Source organism: Canis aureus, chromosome 16, assembly GCF_053574225.1.
Source record: "Canis aureus isolate CA01 chromosome 16, VMU_Caureus_v.1.0, whole genome shotgun sequence".
NCBI lineage: Eukaryota > Metazoa > Chordata > Mammalia > Carnivora > Canidae > Canis > Canis aureus.
In genome coordinates, this window is record NC_135626.1 from 61,503,041 (window position 1) to 61,516,184 (window position 13,144).

Genomic DNA, 13,144 nt, shown 5'->3' on the forward strand with positions numbered 1-13,144 from the left:
GCTTCTCCCTCTGCCTGTGTCTCTGCCTCTCTCTCTCTGTCTATCATGAATAAATAAATAAATCTAGAAAGAAAAGAAAGAAAGAAAGAAAGAAAGAAAGAAAGAAAGAAAGAAAGAAAGAAAGAAAGGAAGAAAAGAAAAACCGATCCGAAGTGGGCCCAGCCCAGGGACAGCCCATGGGTGTCGCTTCAGGACTTAGCAAAGAGACGGGCCGGCGCGGGGACAGCGCCACAGCCGCGTTGCTTTCCGTCCCCTCCACGCCTCGAGTCCCACCCAGCACAGAGAGAACCCAGGCCGCGTGGACGAGCTTATCGGGGTGCAACGGCCCAGCGCGGTTTCTCTGCCTTGTCTGTGTCTTTATGATCACCTTGGGTTTGGGGTGACGACTACCGATTGTCCATTCATGTCTGTTATTTCTCATTTATTTCCTCTGAAAATTAACCTGAGTAAAAAAGGATGAGTTAAGGGGTCCTTGGGTGGCTCAGCAGTTGAGCGTCTGTCTGCCTTCAGTTCAGGTCGTGATCCCAGGGTTCTGGGATCAAGTCCCGCATCGGGCTCCCTGCAGGAAGCACTCCCTCTGCCTGTGTCTCTGCTTCTTTCTCTGTGACTCTCATGAATAAATAACATCTTCAAAAAATTTTTAAAAGGATGAGTTAGGGGCAGCCCCGGTGGCCCAGCAGGTTTGGCGCCGCCTTCGGCCTGGGGCATGATCCTGGAGTCCCGGGATCGAGTCCCTCATCCGGCTCCCTGCATGGAGCCTGCTTCTCCCTCTGCCTGCGTCTCTCTGCCTCTCTCTCTCTGTGTCTGTCATGAATAAAAATAAATAGAAATCTTAAAAAAAAAAAAAGATGAGTTAATTGAAAAGAAAAATGTCGACTACGTAACAGCGTGGGTGGCCATGGACACGACAGGACATAGTAAAGGAGGGGAGCCAGAGGCAAGCCTGCGGGAGGCGCCCAAGCTCGTGCCTGCCATGGGGCGGCCCTGGAAGCCTCCGTAGGGCAGCCCCGGGGTCCCTGTGGCGGGTCCCCAGAGACACCCCCCAGGGGAGTTCGGGACACGACTGGAAACTAATGTTGTAATTCGCTGTACAAAGTTCGTTCTACGATCAGCCCAGCTAAAAACAAGTCAGGAGAAAACTCCGGCTGCAACAGAGCAGAGCACTGCATTCTGGAGCCACATGGAGGTGACCCAGCACGGATGGCAGCGTCCACACACAGCTGTCGGGCGGCGCGAAGCCTTTGTTGAATTTAGCCCAGAGTCCAGCTGCCGGCAGGAACGGATGGAACATCCCAGCACTGACCCGCCAGTTCAAGAGGGACAGGGTGTGCGCCTGGGACACTGAAAGCCCCCTTTGTCAGGCGGCCTCGCCCCTTCTAGAGCCAGCCCTGCATGCTGTCACCAGGAGGCGGCGCCCTTGCCCTCTTCAATACTCCCCTGGAGCCTTTCTCCAGCAGCTTCTGAAGTAGGGATTCAGCACCTCGGGTTCCTCCAGCGGCTCCTTCCCCTGCTCCGCTGAAATAACCACGTGGAACCTTAGGGGACTGGTCAAAGAGTATTCGTTTCCCCACATTTTTTTAAAAGTTTTTATTTATTTATTCATGATAGACAGAGAGAGAGAGAGAGAGAGAGGCAGAGACACAGGCAGAGGGCTCCACGCCGGGAGCCCGAAGCGGAACTTGATCCCGGGACCCCAGGATCGCGCCCTGGGCCAAAGGCAGGCGCCAAACCGCTGAGCCACTCAGGGATCCCCCGTTTCCCCACATTTTTGATGGAGCCCCCAAGTGAATGCTGTTAGTTCAGAGAGGTAGAACCTTCCAAATCCGGTTTCAGGATCTGCTGAGGGAAGGGATCAGTAGCCCCCTACTGAGCACAACCGCCAGGCTGGATCCATGCTTTTCAGACACAAGTGTGCCCCAGAAGGGCTTTGTCAGGTCAGAGCCCCTGCAGGTGAGCCTGAGCGCACACGTGTTTCAGGATCGGTAGGTCTGGAGTAGGCCTGGGAACCCGCATTTCTGACTAGTTCCCAGGTGATTCTCCTGCTGCTTGTCACAGGACCACACCCGGGAATCACTGCACTTAATAAAGGTTATGGGGACGCCTGGGGGGGTTCCGGCGGTGAAGCAGCTGCCTTGGGCTCAGGTCATGACCGCAGGGTCCTTGGGATGGAGCCCAGAGTCGTCGTCTCCCTGCTCATCAGGGAGTCTGCCTCTCTCCCTCTCCCTCTGCCTCCCCTCCTTGCTCATCCTCTCTCTCTTTCTCAAACAAATAAATAAAACTTTAGAAAACCTTTGTAAAAAAAATAAAAGTTACGAATGAATGAATAGAAACTGGTCTGACCCAACCTCCTCAGGTTAAAGAGGATTAGGATGGAGGCAGTCAGCGCCCCCCACTCCCACCGCCTCACTCCATCCCTGAGCAGAGGTGGGAGGGGGAGCACAGGTACCCCAAGTTCAACCCCGGTAGCCAGGCCAGCCCTGTCCCTCGGGAGCTGCTTGCTGATGCACGTTAAGTCTGCTCTTCCAGAAGCCAGGGAGCTGCCGGTCACTGAAGGGGAGCCCGTGTGCCCTTCACCCGCGGGGGGCCCCCTTCGGCCCACCCGCCTGGGACCCAACAGGAGCCCCCGAGAGTCCGAGAGTCCGAGAACCCTACAGCCCAGGCCCCGCCCCTCCGCGTGGCGGAGTCACTTCCCGGGGCGGGATCCGGGAGCGCCCCGCCCCCTGCGCCTTCGCACCCAAGGGCACCACGTGCTTCGCGCATCCTCTGGCTGCCAGGCGGGACCGCGGGGCTCGGCAGGTGCCAGCACCTGGGGCCGCGGACCTGCCGGGCGCCCCCGCAGGTGACTCTCCGGGGCATGGGGGCAGCTCTGCGGGAGCTCCCGTTGCCATGGTTACCGCCGGGAGGCGCGCAGCCGCCGCGCCGGGAGCTGGAGCGCGGGCACCGCGGACACCCCACCCCGTACTCGCATCACTTCCCATCCCAGCCACACGCCACACGCGTACACCCCCTAAACCCACTCGGGGCCGGACACCCGGAGATGCGCTGTCGGATCGCACCCGCCCCCCACCGCAGCTCGAGTCCGCGCACGCGCAGCAGGCTGTGGCTCCCTCCCCTTTGTGACCCTCTCCGCAGACCCACCTCGTGGGGTCGCTTCAGAGAAGGGGTGGCCTCCTGGGCACGCACCCCTCGACCGGAAGGTCACCGCGCTGCCTCCGGGCACCCCCCCGCCGTCAACCCCACGGGGAGCGCCCAGACACCTGCATCCGCGGGGACCCCGCGCAGGTGCGGCCAAAGCGCAGCGGGCGGTGTCCCCAGGAGTCGGGTCCCCGCCGCCCGTACAGCGGGGGCCGCCAGGAGCTAGCTGAGCCTTGGGACCCGCCAACTCGAGAACACCTGCGTCCCCGCCCTCCATCCTCCATCCTGCCAGGCTGCAGCAGGGGGAGGGGGCACCTGGCGGCCGGGGCGGGACCCGGGTCACTCACCTGCCGGGAGTGCCAAGGAAGCCCGGAATCTCACCCCGAGGACAACCTAATCCAGTCAAGCTTCTAAATTTTGTTTTTGGTGATAAATCACTGCGTGGCTTTTGACTTAAATCTCCAAAGAAGTTCAGAAATGGGCACCTGGGTGGCTCGGTGGGTTAAGGTCTGCCTTCAGCTCAGGTCATGATCCCGGGGCCTGGGATCAGTCCCACAGAGGGCTCCCTGCTCCTGGGAGGCTGCTTCTCCCTCCCCCTGCTCAAGCTTTCCTCTCTCTCTCAAATAAATAAAATCGTTAAAAAAAAAAAAAAAAAAAGTTGAGAAAGAGGGGGGATACAGCCCTAGCAAAACTCTCTCCTTATCATGTGTGAACTTACATAAACAAGCTTTCTCACAGTCTACACCAATAAATCAAAAACAGGAGTGGGAACCCTTCTGAACCAAGTCTCAGAAAATACATAATATTCATCCAAAGACACAAGAACTATTTGGAAACATGCAGCTCCCTCCATCTCATTAAGAGATGCAGTTCAAAATTTTAACATATATATTCTACATTATATATATATATATATATATATATATATATATATATATATATATAATGAATACATACCACAGTTTAGTATACTTATGTTGGTTTGGTCAACTGAGTGATTGAATTAATCCAGAATAATTCTTTTTATGACTCAGAGCCTTAGAGTCTCTGAGAATAAAACATTTTAAATTTAAATTATGTTTTCGTTGCAGAAACCCATGCTTGAGTGATTAGTGAATTACCTTCAAACATAGAAATGTTTTTATTAAAATAAAATTCAGCGGAAGAAGTGAGATGGGACCCCCTTAGGTGGAAAAGAAAAGAATCCAGAAGAAATTGCCCAAGTCTTAGGTATTGTGAGGTCACATTGCTACATTATTTACATTTCATTTGATATATTTAAAAGAATTGCCCAAGGGAAATGGGAGGCAATTGCACTTTGGAGAAGAAAAGAATCTTTTTTTGCAAAGAGTGCAGAGGAGGCCGACTTCAGAAGGAGGACTGGTTCACCAAACAAAAACACCATCCAGTATTTAAAAGGCAAAAAAAAAAAAAAAAAAAAAGTCACAAGAGAACCAAGTTTCCAGCAGCCACTTTCTCACATGATTATGCTAATCCTACAGGTCAGGACACATGACAGGAAGAGCAAAGGTCAGGGCTAAAATTCTTGTTATCAGAGGTTCACAGGAAATAAAAAGGGTTTTCTTATTGGGGACTCTGAGACTTGGGGTTATCTCAGGGTGCAAAGCGGTTTGCTGGTTTGGTTTGTCTGTGACTGAGGAACAGGAGGACTTGCTCGATGACCCTGAAAGCAGCACAGAATGTCACGTTTTGCTTCTGTAGACTGAGGAACTGTTTTATTTTTAAAAGTGGGTATTCACAATACACCGGAAACCACATCCTTTGCACCCTTGTGAACTTCATGATAAAAAATGGTAGATACCGGGGGATCCCTGGCGCAGCGGTTTGGCGCCTGCCTTTGGCCCAGGGCGCGATTCTGGAGTCCCGGGATCGAATCCCGCGTCGGGCTCACGGTGCATGGAGCCTGCTTCTCTCTCTGCCTGTGTCTCTGCCTCTCTCTCTCTGTGTGTGTGACTATCATAAGTAAATAAAAATTTTAAAAAATTTTTCTTAAAAAAAAAAAGGTAGATATCAGCCTAAAAAAGTACCAAAAAGGCATTTTTCCAAATTCTCGGAGGGGCTCTGACCTAATTCCACTTCCTTTTTGGACCCAAGAGTCGGAGAGTGTGTTGGTGACAAGCAAACCACCAAGGAGTACAGAGAGGACACTCGCCTGGAAATACAAGTCCAAACCACCACAAGATGCCACTTCACACCCAAAGGAGGGCTCTCATAATACAGTAAGAGAAAGAAAAGGGACAGGGGCCTCTGCAGACGTGAGTGGCCCCACGCACAGCCAGCGGTCCTGGAGAAGGCGCAGTCACTTGGACAGCAGGCCGGTGCTTCCTCAGCAGGGGACATATGCAGGTGCCTGTGACCCAGCGATTCCACGGCTCATGCGCACCCTAAGAATGCATGTCCATAGCAGCACTCTTGACAATTGCCAAAAGGTGGAAACAGTCCAAATATACATGCATCAACAGAAGCAGGGGTCACCAAAATGCGGTGCACCCCACAGTGGGACATGATGCGATTTGGAAAAGAGGGAAGCACCCCCCGCCCCCACGCTGCATGGCTGGGCCTCAAAAACGTGCTGAGTAAGAGAAAGCAGCCACAAAAGGCCACACATCATAGGATTCCTTTTATGGGGCATGTCCAGAGTAGACAAATCCTGAGGGGCAGGAAGCATTGGATGGTTGTGGGGCTGGGGGGAGGTGTTGGGGGAGGGGTTCAATGGCTGCCCAGTGAGTATAGGCTCCCTCATGCAGAGATGAAAATGTTCAGAGCATGAGGGTAGTGACGCTTGTACAACATCGTGAATTCAGTACTAAATGCTACTGAATTATATGCTGGAAAGACTTAAAATGGTAAATGTTATGTTATGTGTATTCTAGCACAATTTTTGAAAAAACAGATTCCGGGATCCCACCAAAAAAAACAAAACAAAAAGCAAGGAGGCTGCATAGCGGTTGTGTTTCAGGCCAGGAAGCCTCACCAGCGACTCAGTCTGCTTAGCTGGCTTCCCCAGAGCTGCCCTGCTCCTCTGTCGGCTAATAAACATGCTAGTGAGGGACCCAAAGACTGGGCTGAGGGTGGGGGGCCAGGAGGAGAAGCTTGGGTGTGCCCCCTTCCACCCAGGAGCCTGGCTAAGCCCCCATCCTCCATCAGAGAGGCTCAGGGAGGGTGAGCAGGGACACTCCGGTGAGCATCAGGCTTCTTCTTAAGGCTTTGCTGGGGCTGCCTTGAGAGTTTACGCCCCACTGGGTTGGGTAGGAGGCTGCAGGAGGCCGGGGCAGCCAGTATTGGAGGGGGCAGCCCAGAACCTGTCCACGCAGGCCAGGTTCCACAGAGTGGCCTGTCTGTTGAGCTGGGCACGTGGGGCCGGGTTTCTGAGCCCCGACTGGGTCCCAGGAGGCAAACCTGCATTTGGGAGAAGGGCCTATTGGCCCAGTCAGCCCAAGCTATCCCAAAAGGCCTTGGGGGTGTGGCTGTATCCTGGGCAATCCCCAGTTAACGGAGGAGGGGTATGAAGTGTATAGCTTTTTTTGTGCCATTCGCTGTGCCAATCCTCTTAGAAGAATTAGGTCCTCTTCCCCCTACCACAAACAGACACACAGATGCAGGTCTTCGAGAAGACCCAGACAGGAAAGACCATCCCCCTGGAGGTCGATCTCACTGACACCATTGAGAATGTCAAAGCCAAAATCCAAGATAAGGAAGGATCCTGCCTGACCCGCAGCATCTGATTTTTGCAGGCGAACAGCTGGAAGATGGCTACATTCTGTCAGACTGCAATAGCCAGAAAGAGTCCACCCTGCACTTGGTGCTTCACCTTCCTCCTCCAGCTGCACAGAAATACAACTGCAACCAATCTGCAGCAAGTGTTATATTTGCCGGTACCCCAAGTCTGTCAACTGCCACAAGAGAAGTGCAGCCACACCAACAACCCATCCCCCAAAAGAAGGTCAAATAAGGCCCCTCCACTGGCTCTTCCTTTGCCCTCAGGGTGGTCTCTTGCCCCAGCCCCAAGGCCCTGGGGGGGCCTCAATAAAGTTTCCCTTTCATTGACTAGAGCAGTAAAAAAAAAAAAAAAAAAAGGCTTCGCTGAGCTCCTGCTGCAGGATGTCCTCAGCCAAATCCTGGTGAAGTGACTCCTGCTGGCTCACTTTGCAAAATGACCTTTTTTAACATCAGATTCAAGCAATCATCAGATCGCTTTTTTTTTTTTTTAAGATTTTATTTATTTATTCATGATAGTCACACAGAGAGAGAGAGGCAGAGACACAGGCAGAGGGAGAAGCAGGCTCCATGCAGGGAGCCCGACCTGGGACTCAATCCCAGGTCTCCAGGATCGCGCCCTGGGCCAAAGGCAGGCGCTAAACCGCTGCGCCACCCAGGGATCCCAGATCGCTTGTTTTTTAAACAGAGAAAACACCTTAATGGATACCTCCCAGCCTAATAAAATATGCAGGTTGAATGTCTTCCCCATCTGGAATTAACTAGAGAAGTGGTTCTTTTAACCGAGCAGCTCATTGGGAGAAATTCATTCTGGAAAACAAATGCAGGAACCAGCCTTTCAGAACAAACCACACTGCAGAGTGAAGCCCTCTGGAAGGTCAGTGTCTATGTGAAAACCTCAGGTAATCAGGCTGTGGCACATAACTGGTGAGCGTCTGGCCCTGGCAATGAGAAGCACGGCGTGTCTGTCCAGGATGAGTCATTTGTCCTATGCTGCACACCCCCGGAGGGAGGACCAGTCCTAAAAAGTCTCTGGCTCGGGGTTTGCTTTTGGTCATGCAGTTCTTAATATGGCAACGCTTAAGACTTGATTAAACAACTAATGTTTTCTGTTTATGTCATTTTCAAAAGAGGTTTGCTCTTCTCACATGAAACATGGGTACAGTCCGTTCTAAGAAATTCAAATAACCCGGTAAGCAAACACAGGGACGCATGTTCATTCTAAAGACTCACACTTCCCAACTGCAAAGAGGTGCTTTGTGGACCTGAAAATTCTTCTTAAAGATAATCCACAGGGCAGCCCGGGTGGCTCAGCGGTTTAGCCCCTCCTTCAACCCAGGGTGTGATCCTGGAGACCCGGGATCGAGTCCCACATCAGGCTCCCTGCATGGAGCCTGCTTCTCCCTCTGCCTGTCTCTCTTGTCTCTCTGCCTCTGCCTCTCTCTCTCCGTGTTTATAATGAATAAATAAATTAAATATTTAAAAAAAAAGATAATCCACAAAAAAAAAGAGGACGCCCAGGTGGCTCAGCAGTTGAATGCCTGCCTTCTGCCCAGCGTGATCCTGGAGACCCGGGATCGAGTCCCACGTCGGGCTCCCTGCATGGAGCCTGCTTCTCACTCTGCCTGGGTCTCTGCGCCTCTCTCTCTCTCTCTCTGTGTGTGTGTGTGTGTGTCTCTCTCATGAATAAGTAAATAAAATCTTAAAAAAAAAAAAAAAGATAATCCACAAAGCTAGGGCCCTCCTGCCACCTCTCACCCTGAGTGAATCATTAATCCTCATCAACTATACTTCGCTCTTTCTTCTTCTTCTTCTTCTTCTTTTTTTTTTTTAATAGGGTTCCATATCCGTTTTTGCCACTGATTATGTACAAGACCCTGGGCATGGGATGCCTGGGGGGCTCAGCAGTTGAGCGTCGGCCTTTAGCTCGGCGTGTGATCCTGGAACCCTGGGACCGAGTCCCACCTCGGCCTCCCTGCATGAAGCCTGCTTCTCTCTCTGCCTGTGTCTCTGTCTCTCTCTGTGTCTCTCATGAATAAGTAAATAAAATCTTAAAAAAAAAAAAAAAAGACCCTGGGCAAATCATCACATCCTCTCTGTGCCGGTTTAAATGAGGTTTCACGTAGTTTAGTTTTGCCCTTTTGCCATTACGTAGGCTGAGCAAGGCCTGCTGTCCTGGCATGCGGACCACAAGGGCCACCATGAAGCTGAAAGCATTCTGTATTCTGGGTCAAGTGTATCCATAAGGATGCCACACTTCCCTTTTATCCACAGAGATAATCTGGCCACCTGCTATGTTGGTTTCCTGTGGCTGCTGGGACAAAGCAGCTCAAAAGGCGGGGGAGGGGTCTTAAAACAACCCAGACTCATTCTTTCACAGCTCTGGAGGTCAGAAGTCTGCATTTTAGGTGTCGCCAGGGCCACACCTCCAGATGCTGTAGGGGAGGATCCTTCCTGCCTCTTCCAGCTTCTAGTGGCTGCCAGCACTCATTGGCTTGTGGCTGTTCACTCCAATCTCTGCCTCTGTGGTCACATGGCCTCCCCTCCTGCTTGTACCTTCTACTCTTCTTGTCATAGGACTTAGGACCCAATCAGTTAATCCAGGATGATGTCATCTCCAGGTCCTTAATTGTATCCACAAGCACCCTTCTTCCATAAAGGGTCACATTTGGAGGTAAGGAGGGTCAGGACTTGCACATGTCTTCCCAGGGGACACTACTCAACCCTCGACACCTGCTTTGCATGCCTAACAAGTTTGTGGTGGGGGCGATGAGGATTTCACTAACCCAATGATTAGGATCTCATGATCTAGATGACTCAGTGACCCACTGGTAGGATCTGAGCCTCATTCAGAATCTACAACTCCTAAAACCCAAGCCAGAGATCCACCAAAATGTCCACTGAAATGGGAGTGAGACCCATTTGTTGGGGATGAAACATAGTCACTGGGCTCTTGGCCCACAGACCTACCCTGTGTGCTTACTCCACATGTAGGAACACGATTCTTTCCCCCAAAACATGAAGACCTTTCCACTCGTTTCCTATTTTCCATGTTTGGAAATATTTTGCTTTTCTCTTAACCCGACTAAAAAGGAAACAGCAGGGCAGCCTGGGTGGCTCAACAGTTTAGCGCCTGCCTTCAGCCCAGGGCGTGATCGAGTCCTGCATCGGGCCCCCCGCCGCAAGGAGCCTGCTTCTCCCTCTGCCTGTGTCTCTGCCTCCCTCTCTGTGTCTCTCATGAATAAATAAATAAAATCTTTAAAAATAAATAAATAAATAAAAGGAAAACAGCAGCATAAACACAATAACATAGAGCGGTCAGCCTCTGGTCTGCGTCCAGACGCCACCGGGCCAGGATGAGGAGCTGCTCACTGCCGATCACTGACGCACAGGACAGCAGCCCAGTGTGGCTGCAGCTCCTTATTTTTCACAAGAAGCTGGACACTGGATATTCTTGGAGAGTGAAATCTCCCAAGTATTAAATGTCGAGAATTCAATATATTGGAAACCCTGCTTGGTATGTGTACAGCCCATGTCCACAGAAGCTCTGTCATCTATAGTCAAGGGGTGGAAACACCCCCAGTGCCCATCGATGGATCAATGGATAAGCAGTATGCGGTCCATCCACACAATGGGATCTAATTTATCCATAAAAAGGACCAACATTCTGACACTGGCTACACATGAAGGAATCTTGAGGACGTTGTGCTAGGTGAAGTCAGCCAGCTGCAAAAGGACAAATGCTCTCTGATTCCACTTACGTGAAGTACCTGGAGTCATTGAATTCATGAGGATGAGAGGTTGCCAGGGGCTGGTTGGTGGGGAGGGGGGGAAGGGAGCCGGTGATTCATGGGGACAGAGTTTCAGTTTGAGATGATGAAAAACTTCTGGAGACAGATGGTGACGGTGGTTATACTACAGAGCGAGTGCACTTAATGGGTTTACATTGTGTACGTCTTAGTACAATTTAAAATTCTTCAAAAAAAAAAAAAAAAGACCCACCTTGGGCTCTACATTGGCCACATATCACATGTGGATGGCAAAGGAAGCTCACTGTCTGCCAGTTTGGGAGGTGGGCAGCCTTCCTTGAAGGCAGTGACCCTGTGTTATTCTTATTTGCTGGTGCTCCCCTGGCACCCAGCCCACAACCTGGCTCCTGGCAGGTGCTCAGTACTTGAGATTTAACACCTGTCTTTGATGCTTTGGCTTTTCAATGCAGAACCTGTGGTGTATGTACCATACAAAGGGGATCGTGTACACAGAGAATCGTGTGAACCTACACACATACACACACACACACACACACACACACAGAGGAGATGACTGGGCAAGGAGTGTCCGGGGCACCTCCTGCCACCCACTTTGCCACGCCAAGAAGCCCAGACATTCAGATCGCAAGCTCTGGTCATCTGGACCTTAAAACACTTCCCCCAGATTATGTAAAAGCCTCTCACTACTCAGTGCGATGAGAAAGAATATTGAGGGGGCACAAAGCCAGAGAACTAGTTGGAGGGATGTGCAAGCAGCTGCAAGGGGAGCATCAGCACGTCCAAGTTCAAACTGCAAAGGTGCCTGGAAGCCAGAGGGGGAAGCCGCTCTTCATAGGAAAGAGAACAGGACAATGTCCAGTCATTAAAGACCTTCAGCCCAAAACACAAGGTGCTTGAAAGGTCTGCAGCTTACACCCAAGCCCTGGCCAGCCTGGCCTAGAACAAGACATCAAAGACCTTGGGGAGGGGACAGCAGCTGCTCCCTGTTTCCCACTGCCTGCCCCTTCCTCTTTTGTCCTGGGAAGGCCCCAACCTTGTCACCAAACTAACCCACCTACAGGGCCAACACGCATGGACAGGAACCAACAGATGTGGCCAACACAAGTCTTGCTCCAATAACTGGATCTCCGTATTAATCATGCAACTTCCTGACACCCCCTTCCCCCTCCCCACTTCCTGCTTCAACCCAGCCCCCTCCCCCACCCTCCTCCTCTCCTCTCATGAAGCCAGTAGGAGGTGACATGCCATCATGGAGGCAGAGAGGCCTCAACTCACACCAACTCGTCACTCCTGACTGCAGGGAGCCCTTGGTTAGGAAGGATTCTGAGGTCCAGTCTAGGCTCAGAAGGCAAGGGTGCTGCGGTACGTTGGTGCAGCCGGCCTTGGAAACAAGATGGAGAATGATGGTGCCTTCTAGTTCTGGGGGTGTTTTTATTTGAAAGTACTTACAAAATCAACCAACTTTTTGTTTTGACATCGTGCAATGAAGGTATATAAGCAAGAGAACAACGTGGTTGAGCAGCTGAATCTCAAAACCCACATCAGTAGCTCCTCCTATTTTGCTGTGGGGATAAAATTATTTCCTTTCCATGCTTTTGAAATACAAGGTCCTAATTTCTTTTTTTTTTTTTTTAGGTCCTAATTTCCTTAATATACAAAGGGTGCTTACGAATAAGCAAAGATGAATGACCAGATAGAAAGTGGGTCAACGTTTTGAATAAAATATTTGGGGACGCCTGGGTGGCTCAGTGGTTGAGCGTCTGCCTTCTGCTCAGGGCTGATCCTGGAGACCCGGGATGGAGTCCCGCATCAGGCTCCCTGCAGGGAGCCCGCTTCTCCCTCTGCCTGTCTCTGTCTCTCTCTCTGTGTCTCTCATGAATAAATAAATAAAATCTATAAAAAAAAAAAAAAGAAAAGAAAATGGGTCAATGACGTGAATGGAATATTTGGACAACTTTCAGAGAAGGAAACCAGTGGCTCACGAATCCAAGAGAAGATGCTCAGCCTCACTCACGGTTAAAGGAATGCAAATCAACTTGAGGGGCCACCCCTCCGAGGGGTGGGGGAACAGGTCCTCTCACCTCCTGTCGGTCAGGGTTTGAGGGTTTGGGGGGGCAGCTGGCCCCTGCTGTCCTCTGACCCACAGGTTTCACCTCCGGAAAGGGTCCTATGTGTCCTGTCGCTCCCCCTCCCTATGGGGCTCAGGGCAGCGCTACCTGTGACATCTACTACGTGAAACTAGCCAAGTCCCGTCAACAAAACAAGGAGTCCATCGTGGTGTAGACATTCAACGACACACTACCCAGAGGCAATAAAGTGAATTCTCTGAGCCTCGCAGACCAGCGCTGCATGAAATGGGCCAGAGAAAGAAGCACACATTCTGCACGATTCCGCGTGCACGGATCACTAAAACAGGCAGACCTGTGGGTTGGCAGTCAGAGCGGCGGCGGCGAGCTCTGGGGGCCGGAGGAGGCCCCCGCCAGCCACTGTGTCTCTCAGAG

The 13,144-nt window shown here is 51.5% G+C and overlaps 1 pseudogene; it reads left to right on the plus strand.

Moving 5' to 3' along the window:
- Nucleotides 1-6,752: 6,752 nt before the first annotated feature.
- On the plus strand, nt 6,753-12,926 carry LOC144286251 (ubiquitin-ribosomal protein eL40 fusion protein pseudogene; annotated as a pseudogene).
- The last annotated feature ends 218 nt before the right edge of the window (nt 12,927-13,144 follow it).